The 19,380-nt window shown below is 39.6% G+C and overlaps 2 non-coding genes across 2 annotated transcripts; both read right to left on the bottom strand.

Moving 5' to 3' along the window:
- Positions 1-2,081: 2,081 nt before the first annotated feature.
- LOC131498640 (small nucleolar RNA U2-30) lies at positions 2,082-2,151 on the bottom strand. The gene has a single exon (XR_009255521.1). It is a non-coding gene; the product is annotated as a small nucleolar RNA U2-30 (small nucleolar RNA).
- Positions 2,152-2,480: 329 nt separating this feature from the next.
- LOC131498641 (small nucleolar RNA U2-19) lies at positions 2,481-2,560 on the bottom strand. The gene has a single exon (XR_009255522.1). It is a non-coding gene; the product is annotated as a small nucleolar RNA U2-19 (small nucleolar RNA).
- Between the last annotated feature and the right edge of the window lie 16,820 nt (positions 2,561-19,380).

The following is a 19,380-nucleotide window of genomic DNA, read 5'->3' as shown; positions in this document are numbered from 1 at the left end:
CAATTTGACAACAAATTTCATATATTGAAAAAAAAAAAGAAAATACAAAATATAAAGAAAAAGAAACAAATTCACCTGCACTTACCTTTGAAAACCTTCGTGGCTGGTGTGAGGGAGACAAGGGAGAGGAAGATTATTGTGGAGGATGACTTTCACTATCACTCACGGAATCACTGCTATCTGTGGGCTCCATGGAATCTTTCTCTTTTCCTGAAATTTAACAAGGAACCTATCCAATGACACTTGCTTTTGCCCCCTTTTGAGGATTTCACAGAAATGTGACGTTGCGTTGTCGTTGAAGAGATTCATCGCTCGCACTGTTACAGCCTTATTCGGGTGGTGATCTTCTACAAAATTTTGCACTGTTGCCCACATTTTACACATCTCCCTAATCTCATTTGAAGTGAGGGATTCCTCCACCTTTCCCCTCCTCCTCTGCAGTCCTCCGTAACCTCTTGAGCTTTTTGCTCACGATGCGGATCCATCAGCTCGTCGGTGGTCACCTGGGCCTGAGACCTGAGCATCTGAGCATGGGAGACGATCACCCACAATCCCACAGACAGAGAGAGAAAGAGAGAGAGAGTAGAACCACTGGCTCAGTTGTGACATTTGGTGTCACGTGCTACTCGTATTGCGAGACGTCGCTCGTTTATCAAGTTAAAATTTATTAGAAAGGTTTGCTCGCCTTGCGGAACACCGGCCAAACAAGTTACTCACAATCCAACGTTTTACTGAAATTCTATATGCTACCCCTTGGATGAGCCTTGAAAACATTATGCTGAGTGAAAAAAAGCCAGCAAACACCACCTGTTATATGATCCCATTCACATGAAGTTCTAGAATAGGGAGACGTATAGAGACGGAAAGTAGATTAGTGGTTGCCTAGGGCTAAAGTGGGGACAGGAGGATACGAGGATGATAGCTAAAGATTACAAGGTTTACTTTTGAGACAATGAAACTGTTCTAAAATTGACTGCGGCAATGGTCGCACACATCTGTGAATGTACCAAAAACCACTGAATTGTACACTTTAAATGGGTGAATTGTATGGTATGTGAATTACATTCAATAAAGCTGTTCTAAAAATAAGCATCCAAAGAATGATGGAGACATGTCAAAGGAATACAGAAGCCAGCTGGAAGGGACTTCCATTGGCAGGATCTGGTTATTTGGAACATCCAAATAAATAATGATATTAATACATTATAACTTACCGAGTAAAATGGGAATCCATGACTCCATACTGATACACTGAATGCAAATACGGAAAGTTTGTTGTGGAATGGGATATTGACATAATCTCAAAGTGCTTTCCTACAAAATATTTATCAATTGCAAAGGGAGAAGGGTAACTTTACAGTGGAGAAGGCTGGCAGACACCAACTTAATCAAGAGGTCAAAATAAACATCGCAGTAATAGGACAACTTACAATCGTGCACTACCCGATAGGAGGCAATGAGAGAGACACAGAGCATCGCTTCTGTGACATCGCTACATAAAGTGCACAAACCGAATCTAGTCATGAGGAAACATTGGACAAGTCCAACTTAAGGGAACGTCTACAAAATAACTGGCCTATAATCTACAAGAGTGTCCTCAAAGTTAAGAAAAGGCTGAAACACTGTTCCATATTGAAGGAGACTAGAGATATCTGACAGCCAAGTGTAACATGTGATCCTGTACTGGATGGTTTTGCTGCAAGGGCATCATTGGGATCACTGGTGAAAAGTGAATGGAGGGTGTGGGTTAGATGGGAGTAATGTTCCAATGGTAATTTCCTGATTTTGATGATGGCATTGTGGTCATCCAGGAGGATGTCTTTGTTCATGGGAATCATGAGTTGAAGCGTTTGGGGGATGGTGGCAACACACCTCAGCTGAGTCAGGAAAATGGGTTTTTGTACTATATTTGGGACCATGCTATAAATTTGAGATTGCTTCACATTAAATAAAATTAATTATCATGTATGCGAAGAAACTGAATTAATGCCTAAAACCTAAGAGAGAAACAGATCACATAAAATACAATCTCCCAGGATCCAGATATTGGAGTTATCCGGGTTTTTTTTTCTTTCCGGTTTTAAACTCAGATCAAATGTAGAAACCTTCGTAGTTAGAAAGGTCAGTTGTAAAACATTTTCTTCTTTTTTCCCCCAAGATTTTAATTTTAAGTAATTGCTGCACCCAGTGCTCGAACTCACAACCCCAAGGTCAAGAGTCACATGTTCTGCCAACTGAACAGACAGGTGCCCCAACTGTAAAATCTTTTCATCATTGTTCAGAATTGATTAGCCTTTATATACACACATCTTCATTGTCATTCATCCATCAGCACCCACCCAATGTCATTCATCCATCAGCAAGTACTCAGTTATCCACTGTCACCTTAATAAACACACACACACACACACACACACACACACACACACACACCCCACAGACGGAAGCCTCATTGTTTTAAATTACTTTATACATTCGCTTCTCAAAACTACAGTGGTCATGCACTAGGTAGACTGGAAGGTCTTCTGATGCTCAAACTTGGCTGTTTCCATGAAGACACAGTTTGAAAATAACTAAGATCATACCGTATAACAAAACAGATGAAAAGCTGTAGAGTTTCATAAAAGAAGGGGGCTTAATGAACAATAACGAATCAAATGGAATCCTAGGATGAGAAAAATACAATAACTAAAATGAAGAATTTATTACGCAGATCTAAAGGCAGGACAGGTGGAGCAGAAGTAAGAATTAGGGAACCGGAAAAGAATTCAGTAGGAAATACCTAGATTGAAACACAGACAGGAAAAGACAGAAAAAAGATGGAGAACACAGAAAATGGCGCTACGGTTACACGCAACACAATAAAAGGTCTAACATCTGTTTCTGGAGGCCAAAAAAGGAGAAGAGGAGAGATAATGGGGCAGAAACAATATTACTAGCCCCAAGTTTTCTATACTTGACATAAGAATCAAGATAAATAGGGTAATTACAAGAAAACCATACTTAGGCACATTGTAGTTAAACCGCTAAAAATTAAAAACAGAGACAAATCTTAAGAGGCGCATCGCTTCAAAGAAACAGCCCTATGACTGACACACTGAAGAGATAAAAAATATGCAAAATCTAAATGTGACTTGAATAGATAGGATTAGCAGCATCTTAGACATTGCAGAAGAGGCCATCGGTAGACTGGAAGCTATCTGAGGACACATCAGCAGAACGTTTCTGAAAAGAAGCACACCGAAAACATAAGAGAACCAGCGACCTATGACAAGATATCAAGTACCCTAACACCCTTGTAGTGTTAAGTCCAGGAAGAGAGGGAGATCAGAAAAATAGGGACTCAACATTTCCCAAATTTGACCAAAACTAGGAAACCAAAGATCCAAGAATCTCAACGCTCACCACAAAATGAAAGCAAGGTTCATTATAATCAAATTGCTGAAAGCCTGTGACAATGAGAAGATCTTAAAGGAAGCTAGAGGGGGGAAAGGGACATTTTGTACAAAGATAAAATGATCACAGCCTTACTGTCAGAGACTATACAGCCGGAAGAAAATAGAACACAATTTTTTAAGTTGTGAGTAAATGAGGTACTATCAACCTAGATCTGTAAGCTTAGTGAAAATATCTCTTTTCCTTAAAGTTTTATTTATTTAGTTTTTGAGAGAGAGAGAGAGAGCACAGGAGGGCCAGAGAGAGAGGGAGACAGAGAATCCCAAACAGGCTCCGCGCTGTCAGCGCAAAGCCCGACGCAGGGCTCGAACTCAGGAACTGTGAGAGCATGACCTGAGTGGAAATCAAGAATTAGACACTTAACCTGACTGAGCCACCCAGGCTCCCCAGCTTAGTGAAAATAGATTAAAAATTAAAGCGAAAGAAGATTTTTTTCCACACTCACAAAAATAAAGGGATTTATCATTAGTCAACCTGCACTATAACAAATGTTAACGTTTTTTTAAGCAGAAGGGACGTGATGCCGGATGGAAATTGGGATCTACACAGAGGGATGAATAGAACCTTAAATGGAAAATATAGGTTAAATGTAAAAAATATTCTTCTCAATTAAAAATTTGTTTAATAGGTAATTGACTACTTAAATCAAAAAGAATAAAATGTGGGGCGCCTGGACATCTCACTCGGTTAAGCATCTACCTCTTGAATTCGGCTCAGGTCATGATCTCACAGTTCATGGGACTGAGCCCCAAAGGAGGCTCTGAGCTGAGCACTGCCTGCTGGGGATTCACTCTCTGTCTCTCTCTCTCTCCCTCTCTCTCTCTGCCCCTCCCCGACTCTCATGCAAGCACGGGCTCTCTCTCTCTCTCTCAAAATAAATAAACTATTAAAAATGACACAAAATATTGGAGGACTGTATGAGGTTAAGTTTCTAACGTTTATATCGCAAAGTGATGTAATGTTTGTTATTCGAAGGAAACCTGTTATAAGTGAAAGATCCATGTCATAAGCCTTACAGCAAATGGTGGCAAAATTTTCACGTAAAGGGCCAAATAGATGTCAAAGTTCATACAGCCTCTGTCGCAACTAATCAACTCTACTGTTGTCATATAAGAGCAGCCACAGACAACGTGTAAATGAGTGAGCATAGCTGTGTTCCAACAAAACTTTATTTGTGGACTCTGAAATCTGAATTTCAAACCGTTTTCATATATCATAAAATGTTATTATTCTTTGGACTTCTTCAGCCTTTGAAAAATGTAAAAACTGTTCTTTTTTTATTTTTTTATTTTTCATTATAAAATTTTTTTTAATGTTTATTCTTGAGAGAGAGAGACAGTGTGAGCGGGGGCGAGGTGGGGGGGAGTGGTGGGGGCGGGATGCGGTTAGGGGCAGAGAGAGAGGGAGACACAGAATCTGAAGCAGGCTCTGGACTGTCAGCACAGAGCCCGACACAGGGCCTGAACCCAGGAACCGTGAGATCATGACCTGAGCCAAAATCGGACACTCAACCAACTGAGCCCCCCAGGCGCCCCAAAACTATTCTTAACAAATCTCCCAGGCAGAAGAATCCTAGATAATTTATGTAGATACTCTGTTCTCAAGGTCAGCATAGCTCCCCACTCCTTACGTGCGGGCTGGGCATGGCGACTTTCTTCCAAATAGTACAGTATGGAAAAGGATGAAAGGGTGACATTAGAGAAACCTGATAAACACTGCATCAGCCAGGTAATCAAGATCTGTTTAAACAGTGATAAGTCATGTTGATAGTATGTACTCTTGATGTGATGCGATTAAAATAACATTTGAAAAAAATAAAAATAAAAAAAAAATAACATTTGATCTGTGCGGTCTTCTTTCAAAAAAAACCCATAATCCCCATCAGGGCATGAGAAAAACATCAGATAAATCCAAATAGAGGGACGTTACACAAAATATCTGGCTAGCGTTCTCTTCATTGTCAAGGTCAACATTATTGTCAAGGTCGACATAGTGCCACTCTTAACATTGTCAAGGTCAACAACAAAACAAAACAAAACAAAACAAAACACTCCAAACAAACAGAATAAGTGAAGAAGAAAGAGAAAAAAGAAAAGAGAAAAAGGAAAGTCTGAGAAACTGTCACGGCCCAGAGGAGCCTGAGAAAACACGATGATTAAATGTAATGTGATTACATTTGGATGGGATCTTGGAATGACAAAAGGACATTAGGTAAAAACTAAGGAAATCTCCCCAGTACTCACCGATGGATGGATGGATGGGTGGATAAACAAAATGTGGTAATATACAAACAATGGAATATTATTCAAGCATAAAAAAGAAGGAAATTCTGACATGCTACAATATGGATGAACCTTGAGGACATCATGCTGAGTGAAATAAACCAGCCATGAAAAGATAGATATTATATGATTCTACAACATATGAGGTATTTAGAGTAGTGAAATTCACAAAAATAGAAAGTAAAATGGTGGTTGCCAGAGGATGGGTGAGGGAAAAATGGGGAGATGTTGTTGAATGGGTATAGAGTTTCACTTTTGCGAGATGAGAAGACTTCTGGAGATAGGTTTGCGAGATGAGAAGACTTCTGGAGATCGATATGAATATACTTAACACTACTGAACACTTAAAATGGTTAAGATGGTAAATTTTTGTTATTTGTATTTTATCACAATTTCTTTTTTTTTTTTTTTAATTTTTTTTTTCAACGTTTTTTATTTATTTTTGGGACAGAGAGAGACATAGCATGAACGGGGGAGGGGCAGAGAGAGAGGGAGACACAGAATCGGAAACAGGCTCCAGGCTCTGAGCCATCAGCCCAGAGCCTGACGCGGGGCTCGAACCCACGGACCGCGAGATCGTGACCTGGCTGAAGTCGGACGCTTAACCGACTGCGCCACCCAGGCGCCCCATATCACAATTTCTTAAAACTAAGAAAGTCTGAATTAAGTATGGACCTTAGTTAATAATGATGTATCCAGGGGCACCTGGGTGGCTCAGTCGGTTAAGCCTCCGACTTCAGCTCAGGTCATGATCTCACGGTCCGTGAGTTCGAGCCCCGCGTCGGGCTCTGGGCTGACGGCTCAGAGCCTGGAGCCTGCTTCCGATTCTGTGTCTCCCTCTCTCTCTGACCCTTCCCCGTTCATGCTCTGTCTCTCTCTGTCTCAAAAATAAATAAACGTTAAAAAAAATTAAAAAAAAAATAATGATGTATCCATATTGGTTGATTAATTGTAGCAAATGGACCATACTATAATGGAAGATGCTAATAACAGAGAAGACTGAGCACAGGGTGTATGGAAACTCCATGCTTTCTTCATAATTTTCTTTAAATCTAAAACTGTTCTACAAAATAACGTGTTATGAAAAAGAATTCTTGAGGCGCTCGGGTGGCTCAGTCGGTTAAGCGTCTTGATTCTTGATTTCGGCTCTGGTCGTGATCTCGCGGTCTGTTGAGTGCAAGCCTCGCGTTGGGTTTTGCACTGACAGTACGGAGCCTCCTTAGGTTTCACTCCCTCCCTCTCTTACTTTCCGTTCCCTGCTCATGCTCTCTCTCTCTCAAAATAAATAAACTAAAAAACCCCCCAAAACCCATTCTTATTTCATGGGCCATAAAAAACAGGCCATGGGCCATATGCTGATCTCTGCCCTAAAATAACTGCTAAAGGTATTTAAAAACAATATAGATATTAAGACATTAGTGAATATCAAAGGAATATTTAAACATAATCAATTAATTACAAAGAAGGCAGGAAAAGAAGAAAAGAGAGATAAAGAATACATGAGACTCATAGAAAACAAGTAACCAGACCGTAGATGTAGACCCAACCATACTGCTCATTGCATGAACGTAAATGATCTAAATACTCTAAGACACAGATGATCTGACTGGATTTTTAAAAATCAAACCCCAACTGTATACTGTCTTTAAGACATAAGACTGACATCTAATATTTCCGTGGAAATGATGGGGATGAGAAAACAATGAAATGACATATTTGAATTTTTTTTAACGTTTTTATTGATTTTTGAGACAGAGAGAGACAGAGCATGAATGGGGGAGGGGCAGAGAGAGAGGGAGACACAGAATCCGAAACAGGCTCCAGGCTCTGAGCTGTCAGCACAGAGCCCGACGCGGGGCTCGAACTCACGGACCGCGAGATCGTGACCTGAGCCAAAGTCGGCCGCTTAACCGACTGAGCCACCCAGGAGCCCCTGAAATGACATATTTGAAGCACTGTAAAATAACTGGCAAACAAGTGAAAATATCTTTAAAAAATAAAGATGATACCAGTCTGGCATGTAAGAAACGTAGAAGTCATAACCTCATCCCCAAAACAACTAAAAAGCTGAACAAACTGAAAAAATCAACAGCTTTTCCCAAATCCATGACAGGGCAAGCTCCTGTCCCCAATATTGGAGAGACTGGGAAAGACAGGCAGATATGGTAATCACAATTTACTTGAGCAGAAATCTCTGCAGGGACCAGGGCCAAGGTAGGAAAACCTGAGCTCTAACTGGTGAATTTTGTGAGGCTTCGTATGGAAAGTCTAAGAGTTAAAAATGTCAGAGGGACCCAGTTATAGAGGAGCCTCACACTTCTGTGAATTTTACTTCCAATAGCTCCAAAAGTTTCTATCAGAGAAAAATCCCCTCAGACTTCCAGGAAGGAGAAGGGGAAAGAAACCGTTGTGAAATATCTTGTGTACATTAAAAGGATAATAAAGGACTATGATGAAAAACTCTATGCCCACAATTTGACAACCTAGATCAAATGGACGAATTTCTTGAAAGAGACAATCTGCCAAAACACACACGAGGAAAAATAGACAATTTGAATAGACCTATATCTGTTAAAGAAATTGAATTGAGGGGCGCCTGGGTGGCTCAGTCGGTTGAGCATCCGACTTCAGCTCAGGTCACGATCTCACGGTCCGTGAGTTCGAGCCCCGCGTCAGGCTCTGGGCCAATGGCTCAGAGCCTGGAGCCTGCTTCCGATTCTGTGTCTCCCTCTCTCTCTGCCCCTCCCCCGTTCATGCTCTGTCTCTCTCTGTCCCAAAAATAAATAAACGTTAAAAAAAAAAAGAAATTGAATTGATAATTAGTAACCTTCTCAAGCAGAAAGCACCAGGCCCAGACGGGTTCCCTAGTGAATTCTACCAAGAATTAAATGGGGTGCCTGGGTGGCTCAGTCAGTTGAGCGTCCAACTTCCGCTCAGGCCATGATCTCACTGTCGTGAGTTTGAGCCCCCCCCCCCCCCCGCCCCCGTCGGGCTCTGTGCTGACAGCTCAGAGCCTGGAGCCTGCTTTGGATTCTGTGTCTCCCTCTCTCTCTCTCTCTACACCTCCCCTGCTAGCGCTCTGTCTCTCTTTCTCTCAAAAATAAAATTTAAAAAAAACATTAAAAAAAAGAATTTAAGGAAGAAATGATATCCATTCCCTACAATCTCTTCCAGAAGATAGAAGCAGAGAGATTATTTTCTGTGTCATTCAATGAGACCAACATTATCCTAATAGCAAAACTAAATAGACAGTACAAGGAAAAAAAAACTAGAGATCAACGTCTCTCATGCACATAGATGCAAAAATTCTCAACAAAATATTAGCAGATCAAATCCAACTATATATAAAAAGAATTACGTAGCACAACCAAGTGGGATTTATCCCAAGTATACAAGGCTGGTTCAACATTTGAAAACCAATTAATGTAATCCATAATATCAACAAGCTAAAGAATAAAAATCACATAATCAATAGATGCAGAAAAAATATTTGAGAAAATCCAACCCATTTGTGGTGAATACTCTTAGCAAACTAGAAATAGAGGGAGGGAAACTTCTTCTCTTAGCAATTGATAGAAAAGCAGGAAAAAAAATTCCGATAAGTATAGGGAGAATTTAAACCAATATGATTGAACTGTATATTATACGTACATCAATATAGTCAATAACTTAAGAATACACATTCTTTTCAGGTGCTTGGAAAATTACCAAAATTGACTTTATACCACGTCACAAAGGAAGTCCTGGAAAATGTCAAAAAATGGGAATCATACAGAGTATGATCTTAGACGACCATGGAACTGGGCTAGAAATCAGTAATGAAAGGATAACTTGAAAATCTTACAAATCTTATAAATACACTTATAAATGACCTATTACTCAAAGGAAAAATATGCTTGATATCAGAAAATATTTTAAATAATAATTAAATATATTAAAATTTTGGGATGTAGCTAAACAGTTCTAGAGGAAAATTTATGGACATACATATACATTAAAAAAGAAGAAAGTCTGAGAAATCACTTAAGATATCAAAATAAACCTCCTAGCAAAACAAACCTAATAAAATATAAGGGAGGAATAATAAAGACCAAGAATGATCATGAAAGAAAGAAAGGGCACAAATCAACAATATCAGGAACAAGAGGTCATCACTATAAACCCTACAGACAATTAAAATGTTATGAGGATATTTTATTTTTTAATTTTTTTATTTTTTTTTTTTAAATTTTTTTTTTCAAAGTTTTTAAATTTATTTTTGGGACAGAGAGAGACAGAGCATGAACGGGGGAGGGGCAGAGAGAGAGAGGGAGACACAGAATCGGAAACAGGCTCCAGGCTCCGAGCCATCAGCCCAGAGCCTGACGCGGGGCTCGAACTCATGGACCGCGAGATCGTGACCTGGCTGAAGTCGGACGCTTAACCGACTGCGCCACCCAGGCGCCCCTAATTTTTTTAATGTTTATATATTTTTGAGAGAGAGAGACACACACACACAACACGAGTGGGAGAGGGGCAGAGAGAGAGAGAGAGAGAGGGAGAGGGAGACACAGAATCCAAAGCAAGCTCTGAGCTGTCAGCACAGGGCCTGATGAAGGGCTTGAACTCACAAAATGTGAGATCATGACCTGAGCTGAAGTTGGACACTTAACCAATTGAGCCACCCAGGCACCTGTATTATGAGGATATTTTAATGACTCTATGCCAATAAATTTAAAAATTTTGATGAAATGGCAAATTAATTGAAAAACACAACTTGCCAAATTTTACAGTAGACAATATAAAGAATAGTCTTATATCTATTAGAAAAATTTGTCGGTATTTAAACATTTTCCTACAACAAAAATTTTAAGTCCAGATGGCTTCACTGGTGAATTTTCCCAAACATTAAAGAAAGAAATTATGCCAGTTTTACACTCTTAAACTCTTACAGAGAAGGGAGAGAGAGAGAGAGAGAGAGAGGGAAAGAATACTTCCTAACTTTTTGGATGAGGGGAACATAACCTTGATATTAAAACCGACCTGGGACGTTTGAAAAAGGATAATTACAGAATAATATCTGTTAAAACATAGACATAAATTCTAAACAAAATAATAGCAATCAAATCCAAAGTTATATAAAGATGATAATGCATCATTACAAACTGGAGTTCATTCCAGGAATGCGAGGTTGCCTCCACATTTGAAAACCAATTACGTAATTGACCACATTAAAAGTATAAAGGAGTAAAGTCATATTTCAATAAATGTGAAAAATAGCATTGAATAAAAATTCAACATTTATTCATGATAAAAATTCTTAGCAAACTAGGAATAAAAGGGAATTTTCTTAATTTGATAATATCAAACAAAAAAGCTATAACAAATATTACACTTAATGGTAAGGTATTGGAAGCTATCTTTTTTTTTAATGTTTATTTATTTATTTTGAGAGAGATACAGGAGTGTGAGTGGAAGAGGGACAGAGAGAGACACACAGAAACCAAAACAGACTCTAGGCTCTGAGCTGTTGGCACAGAGTCCAATGCGGGGCTTGAACCCATGAACCGTGAGATCATGACCTGAGCCAAAGTCAGACGCTTAACCAACTGACCCACCCAGGCACCCCAGAAGCTATCCTTTTGAGACTGGAGCAAATGAGGATGTCCACCACTATCACCACTTCCATTTAATTTTATGGGAAGTTCTAGCCATTGCAATAAGGCAAGAAAAAAAAATAAGATGTAAGATTTGAAAAGGAGAAAAAAACTGTTGTCATTTGTTGATAGCATGATTATGTATATTGAGATTTTTAAACCTATAGATATGATAGAAGAATGAATAAATTTAGCAAGTTTACTGGAAACAAGATCAATGTGCAAAAAACAATTATATTTCTGTAAGTTGACAATAAGCAATCAGAAAATGAAAAAAAGATTTCATTGACAATAGTATTTTTTATATTAAAAAGCCTAAATACTTAGCAATAATTCTGACAAAATATGTTTATAATTCTGCACAGAAAGCTACAGAGCATTACTGAGAGAAAAAGAGACTTTTTAAAAAAAGAAATAGGGATACACTGTGTTTATAGATTGGAAGTGTTAATATTGTAAAGTGAACAATTCTTCCCCCAACTGACCAACAGATTCAATTCAATCTGAATAAAACCTAACACACTGCTGGTGACATTTAAAATTCGTGAAACCTCAGGGTGCCTGGGTGGCTCAGTCAGTTAAGCATCCAACTTTGGCTCAGGTCATGATCTCATGGCTCATGAGTTTAAGCCCTGCATCAGGCTCTTCACTGACAGTGTGGAGCCTGCTTGGGATTCTCTCTCTCTTTCCTAATCTCTCTGCCGTTTCCCCACTTGCATTCTCTCTCTCTCTCTCTGTCTCTCAAAATAAAGTTTAAAAAAATAAGAAGAAAAAAATTGGTACAACCTGCTTAGAAAATAGGTCGTCAGTTTCTCCAAAGGATAAATATAAGGTTATTATGTAACCCAGCAATTCCAACCCTAGGTATATGCCCAAAAGAAATTAAAACGTGTCCACACAAAACCTTGCACATGAATATTCACAGTAATAGCTCAATATATTCACATAATAGCTAAAATATGGAAACAACCCAAAGACCATCAACTAATGGAGAAATAAAATGTGATACTTCCCTACAGTGAAATATTATTCAGCCATAAAAAGAATGAAATACTGACACAGGTTATAATGTGGATGGACTTTGTAAATGTTACGCTAAGTAAAAGAAGCAAGTTATAAAAGACCACGTATTTTATTATCCCGTTTATGTGAATTGTCCAGGATAGGCAAATTATAAAGACAGAAAATACAATTAATGATTGCCTAGGGTTGGGGCATGGAGGGGTGACTGCTAATGGGCATGGGGTTTTCTTGAAGGGTGATGAAAATTTTTGAAAATTTACTATGCTGTGTTAATGGTTGCAAAACTCTGAATATACTAAAATCCATTAAATTATACACTTATTTGAATGAATGATTTTTATGGCATGTGAATTAAATCTCAAAGCTATTATTTTTTAAAAACTCAATTAAATATTTCTGAAGGGTTTTTTTTTGGTGGAAATTGATGAGCTGATTCTAAAATTTATATGGAGGGGCGCCTGGGTGACTCAATCGGTTAAGTGTCTGTCTCTTGATTTTAGCGCAGCTCATGATCTCACAGCTCGTGAGTTTGAACCCCATCTTGGGTTCTGCACTGACAGCATGGAGCCTGCTTAAGATTCTCTCTCTCCCTCTCTCTCTCCCCCCATCCTGATCGCATTCTCTCTTTCTCAAAATAAGTAAATATATATATGGAAATGCAAAAGACAAAGAATAACAAAGATGGTCTTAAAGAAGTTCAACGTTGGAGGACATAAACTAGCTGTTAGGAATACTTATTACAAAGCTGCAAAAATTAAAACAGTTAAATACAAGTTAAATAGTTAAATACAAGTTAAACTTACAGACAAATAGATTGATAAAATACAATGGAGTGTCCAGAAACAGACCCACACTTACATGATCCAATATTATGATATGGGGAAAGAATAATCTTTTCAATAGATGGTAGTGGATAAATTTACTGTCCTTCTGGTAAACTTTGATTCCTTCCTCACACTATACAGAAAATCCATTCTAGATAGATCATTAATATAAACATGAAGGACACTAGAAATATGCCTTTGAAATTCAAAGGAAAACTATTTGTCACCTAGAACTATATACCCAACAAAATTATCAGTTAAGTGCAGGGGTAGATTAAAGACATTTTCAGATGTTCAAAGTTTCAGGAATTATATCCCTTTTGGACACCTTCCCTAGAACCTTTTGGAGAATGTACTCCTAAAAACAGGAGAATAAGACAAGAAAGAGGAAGACATAGCTTTCAGAAAATGAGGAACTCAGATATAGGAAAGAGGCAAAGGGAACCCTAAGGAAGAAGGTGGACGATTTCAATATGAGAGCTGTTCTTGGGGGCTAGAGAGCCATGGGATTGGGGTAGATCAATGGTCTGCAGGAGAGATTGGTACAAGAAGAGAAAACTGACTACCTGATGTATCAGAACATCTTAATGGGACACTTGGACAACTAAGGTTGCAATGGTGGTTATTATTTAGAAAACTAAATGAACACCAGCAACAACAAAAAAAGATAATTATTAACTCCAGAAGAAAAAGCAAAAGCGACCATACTACACCATACAGCTCAGACACAAATAACAATTACATAGTCATAATAGGGTAAGTAAACACTGAAAATTGGCCTAACCAAAATTATCATGTAACCATATTGCAAGATTGGTGGGACTGGAAGGGTGATTAAGTGTGGTAGAGGCAAGGAATTAAAAGTAATTAAACCCTCATCTTCCACACTGGGAAGTCAAAAGAGAATGCCCAAAACTGAAAAATCAAGAATTGGCAACAAAAGCTTGTTATTTAGAGATAAGGACAATTTTTCTAAAAAGAGAGAGAGAGAGAGAAAGAGAGAGAGAGAGAGAGAGAGAGAGAGAAACAAAAACAAAAACCCCCCAGCTGATTGAAATGAAAATTGTGACTTGGGGAAGCAAGAAATAAGTATGAAGGGATCCAAGACTGCTACTTTTCTTTACATGCCCTGTAAATTTTTTGCCTCTTAAACCATGTTCATATACATCTCTGGAAAAACTTAAAACTACATCTAACAAAACTAAATGTGAATAGTAAAAGAAAAAGTAAGCTTCTAGAAGAAAATGAGGGAGAATACCAAAAGAAAATAAATTCATTATTTTAGAATTAGGCAAAGAATTCTTAGGTAAAACACACAACTAACCATAAAAATAATATTGTATTTTTTTTTCAATGTTTTTTATTTATTTTTGGGACAGAGAGACACAGAGCATGAACGGGGGAGGGGCAGAGAGAGAGGGAGACACAGAATTGGAAACAGGCTCCAGGCTCCGAGCTGTCAGCACAGAGCCCGACGCGGGGCTCGAACTCACAGACGCGAGATCGTGACCTGGCTGAAGTCGGCCGCTTAACCGACTGCGCCACCCAGGCGCCCCAATAATATTGTATTTTTGTAAAATCAAAGACTTCTATTTATTTAGACATGATTGAGTGAAAAGGCAAGCCACAGAATGAAAGATATTTTCAACATATGTATCTGACAAAGGTCTTGTATGGAGAATATATTAAAGTTATCCCACAAAATAAGATAAAAAAGATAGACAATTCAATTTTTTAATAAATTTTTTAAATGCTTATTTATTTTTGAGGAGAGAGACAGAACATGAGCAGGGGAGGGGCAGAGAGAGGGAGGCACAGAATCCAAAGCAGGCTCCAGGCTCTGAGCTGTTAGCACAGAGCCCGATGTGGATTCGAGCCTCAAACCCTGAGATCATGACCTGAGTCGAAGTCAGATGCTCAACCGACTGAGCTACCCAGGTGCCCCAGACAATTCAATTTTTTCAAATAGGAAAAAAAACAATATCATTTTCATTAAAAAAAGATATATACATAGCTAATAATACATTTTAAAAAACATTCCACAGTTATCAGAGAAATGCAAGTTAATACCGCAACGAAATACTACTGCATATTCACCAGAATGACTAAAATTTAAAAGATGGACAATACTAAGTGTTGACAAGGATATGGCCACTGGAACTCTCACATTGCTGGGAGAAGTGTAAATTTGTCCAACCACTTTACGAAAACTCTGGCAATAACTACTAAAGCTGAGTGTACACATTCATTATAATTCAACAGTCCTGCTCTCAAGCACATATCGAATAGAAACGCACATATATACACACCAAAAGGGAATTGCGAGTTTGTTGTTAGCCATATTACTCACATTAGAAAGAATCCAAATAGCCATTGGTAATGGCATGGGTAGATAAATAGTGGTATATTCATTCAATGGAATACTATACAGCAATGCCAAAGCACAGTTTACTGCTACATGCAAAACCATGGATACATCTCGTAAACATAGTGTTGAATACATAAAGTCAGTCACAAACAAAAGAATATACTATGTGTTTCCGTTTACATAAAGTTTAAAAATAAACAAAATTATTCCATAGTGATAGAAGTTAGTTATCTTGGGCAGGGCAATAATTGGATGGTGTATGAGGGAGTCTTCTAAGGCTCTGGTAATGTTCTACTTTGTAGAAGTTTATGAAGTATACTCTTAAGATTTGTGCACTTCAAAAAAAAGTTTTTATTTATTTATTTTGAGAGAGAAAGAGAGAAAGTGCTAACAGGGGAGGGACAGAGAGAGAGGAGAGAGTGAGAATCCCAAGCAGGCGCTGCACTGTCAGCACAGAGCCTGATGTGGGGCTCGAACTCACGAACCATGAGATCATGATCTGAGCCGAAGTCGGACACTTAACCGACTGAACCACCCAGGCACTCAAAGATTTGTGCACTTTAAAGTACGTATACCTCAGTTGTTTAAAATTCCTCTTCCTGTCTCTTTCCCCTTCCATCTTTCCTTTCCTTTCTTTCCTTTCTTTCCTTTCCTTTCCTTTCCTTTCCTTTCCTTTCCTTTCCTTTCCTTTCCTTTCTTCTCCTCCCCTCTCCTCCCCTCCCTTCCCCTCCCCTCTCCTCTTCTCTCCTCTCCTTTCCTTTCCTTTCTTTTCCTTTCCCTTCCCTTCCCTTCCTTCCTTTGCTTTCCCTTCTCTTTCCCTTTCTAGTTGAGCGATTCAACCCTAAAGCCATTATGTAGGCCAGACCAAGGTAGGTGCCCATGGTGGTGGTGGTGGAAGCCACAGTGATCCAGAGAAAGGGATCAGAGCCAGAGTAAGGCAATGAGGGCATCCACCTTGGGGAGAGGGTGGATAGAATGATAAGTTAGCAAGACAGGGGTGGCTTTCCAATGCATGGAACCATCCAGTTTATTAGAACCTGACTAAAGAGGACATCCCTGCATGGGGACACATGTGGCATGGGAAGGCACAACCACAGTATGTTTAAGAAGGATTCCATGTATATAGGGTGGCCAGGCATAGGGTGTCAGACCGAGAAGAGTAAGGAGGACATCCAAGGAGTGGGGGTGGGTTTGACCAAGTGTGAGGAGTTAGCCTGGGTGGCATAGGAAAGGCATCTATGCAGAAGGTGGCCTGGAATGGGGTACCAGAGCCCAGGCAGAGAGTAGATGGAATCCACATGAGGAGGAAGTGGCAGCAGAGATGGAGAAGATTTGTTACAAACAGGGGAATAGATCACATAAGTATTTATATTAAAGAAAATGGAAACCAGCTTTCTTGTTGTTGGAGAAGGACATTACATGTAGGAAAAAGGAGAAAATGAGAATGAACCCTGTGGTTTGGGGTTAGAATTGGAGGTGTCTATATCATTTTATAGTTTTCAATGTATACAAATAAACAGAGAAATAAATGTAGATGTGAATATATGTAGTTGTATGTATTCCCTAGTTCTGTCCTTTGAGAAGCCTTGGGAGCAGTGACATTCCAACAGCAATGAGCACTTAGCATCTACCTTGGTTTCTAAGTACCACTTTCCACTAAAGGAGCCAGAACTCTTTGGAGAAATGGCTTGGCTCCAGGGCTGGGGCAGGGAAAACACAAATGAGCCTGGAACATCTTGTGCCACAAAGCAGGGAATCGCTGAAACTCTTAGTTTGCTAGAGCTTCCATAACAAAATACCACAGATTAGGTGGCTTAAACAACAGAAATGTATTTTCTCCCAGTTCTGGAGGCTAGAAGTCCAAGACCAAGGTGTTGGTAGGTTTGGTTTCTCCTGGGGCCTTTTTTTCCTGGCTTGCAGATGTCAGCCGTCTGGTCGCGTCCACACACATGGCCTTTCCTGTGGCCATCCTGGTGTCTCTTCCTCCTCTTATAAGGACACCAGTCCTATTGGGTTAGGGTCCCACCTTGACCGCATTGACCTTAAGTATCTCCTTAAAGGCCCCACCTCCAAACACAGTCACACTGGAAGCTAAAGGTTCAACAAGAACTTTGTGGGAACGTAATTCAGTCCACAACAGGGACGGATCAAAAAGACACAGATGCCAGCTTGAAGAGGCTCCCTCCGGCAGAATCTGGACAGTTTGAACATCAAAATAAATAATAATATTAATACTGATATAAATAAATGAAGAAAAGATGAAGCTTTTCCATTGAGTGGAACAACAGAGAGTTGGTGGAACTAGGGAGTCACCATTTGGCAGCTATCATAATAACAATATTTCAGCCAAGAGGCAGCCGTGGATACTAAAATTAATGTGTCCAAGTTGGATGAGGAATGGGAGTTTACATAGCACTTTATGAAGTACCACACACACAAAAAAAACTTATTAATTAAACTAGGAAAAGGGATAGCTTTACAATAGATCAACCTGCCAGACAACATGTTAAACGTTGGAGAAACTGAAATCATGCATTGCCCGATAAGAGGCAGTGAGAGCACAGCATCACGCTTCTGTGATGTTCCTGCCCCTGACGCATAACTTGAGTCCAATCACGAAGAAACATCAGACAAACCCAAATTGGATGCTCTACAAAGTCAAGGGGCCCATGATCTTCAAAGTTTACAGAGTTTACAATGAGCTTCAATGGTCTTCAAAGTTTACAATCACTAAGGAAAGACTGAAGAGCGATTCTGCCTTACAAGAGTCCTGGACTGGATCTTTTTGCTACAAAGAACTTGATGGAGACAATGGGGGAAATATGAATAAAGTACAATAATGCATCTATAATTTCAGCGGTTGCCTTGTGGTTATTTAGGAGAACGTTACTGTTTGCAGGATTTATACTATCCGGGGGTGATGGGACATCATGTTGAAAATTTATTCTCAGACGCTCTAGGGGGGGAAAAAATATCGTTGTGCTATTCTTCGAACTTCTCTGTGAATTTGAAATTATTTCCAAACAAGAGGGGGAAAAATGGTGACAAAAAAGCTTATAAGAATTATGTGTATGGAGGGGTGCCTGGGTGGCTCAGTCAGTTGAGCGACCGACTTTGGCTCAGGTCATGATCTCACGGTCTGTGAGTTCGAGCCCCGAGTCAGGCTCTGTGCTGATGGCTCGGAGCCTGGAGCCTGCTTCGGATTCTGTGTCTCCCTCTCTCTCTGCCCCTCCTCCGCTCATGCTCGGTCTCTCTCTGTCTCAGAAATAAATAAACATTAAAAAAAAAAAGAATTATGTGTATGGAAAAAGTATGTGCGTGTATATATGCTACCAGCCAAAGGGTAGAATGTTTTAGACATCTACTGCTCCTGCCTTCCCTTGCATTCATTCCTCCTTCTTCCAGAAACAGCATCCAGATTTTATGTGGGGGGACTTCCCCTCCCCCACACTTGGTTCACGTGTTGTTGGTGTGGGCAAGTGCCCAGGTCAGCTAGCATATTTTATCCGCCTGGCCACCGTCATCGATCGAGGGAAGGGCTCCAGTCAGCCCAATATAGGTCAACACTGGGATTTTTTCCTGACACTATTGTGAAAGAGGTTCTGTTTTTCTCCTGGGGTTGCTTAGCTTTTAGAAAATAAACCTAGAATTGCTTGAGACCACTGCATGGAGCTGGACTGTTTCAGGGGTTCGAGTGTGTGTGTGAGGGGCGGTGGGGGGAGTCATTTCAGAGAAAAAGAAAGAGAAGAGATCGAGAAACTGTGTCTTCTTGGTATCATTTTAGCCCATGG

This window comes from Neofelis nebulosa, chromosome 16 (genome assembly GCF_028018385.1).
Source record: "Neofelis nebulosa isolate mNeoNeb1 chromosome 16, mNeoNeb1.pri, whole genome shotgun sequence".
Taxonomy (NCBI): domain Eukaryota; kingdom Metazoa; phylum Chordata; class Mammalia; order Carnivora; family Felidae; genus Neofelis; species Neofelis nebulosa.
This window is presented reverse-complemented; position numbering and strand designations above follow the sequence as displayed.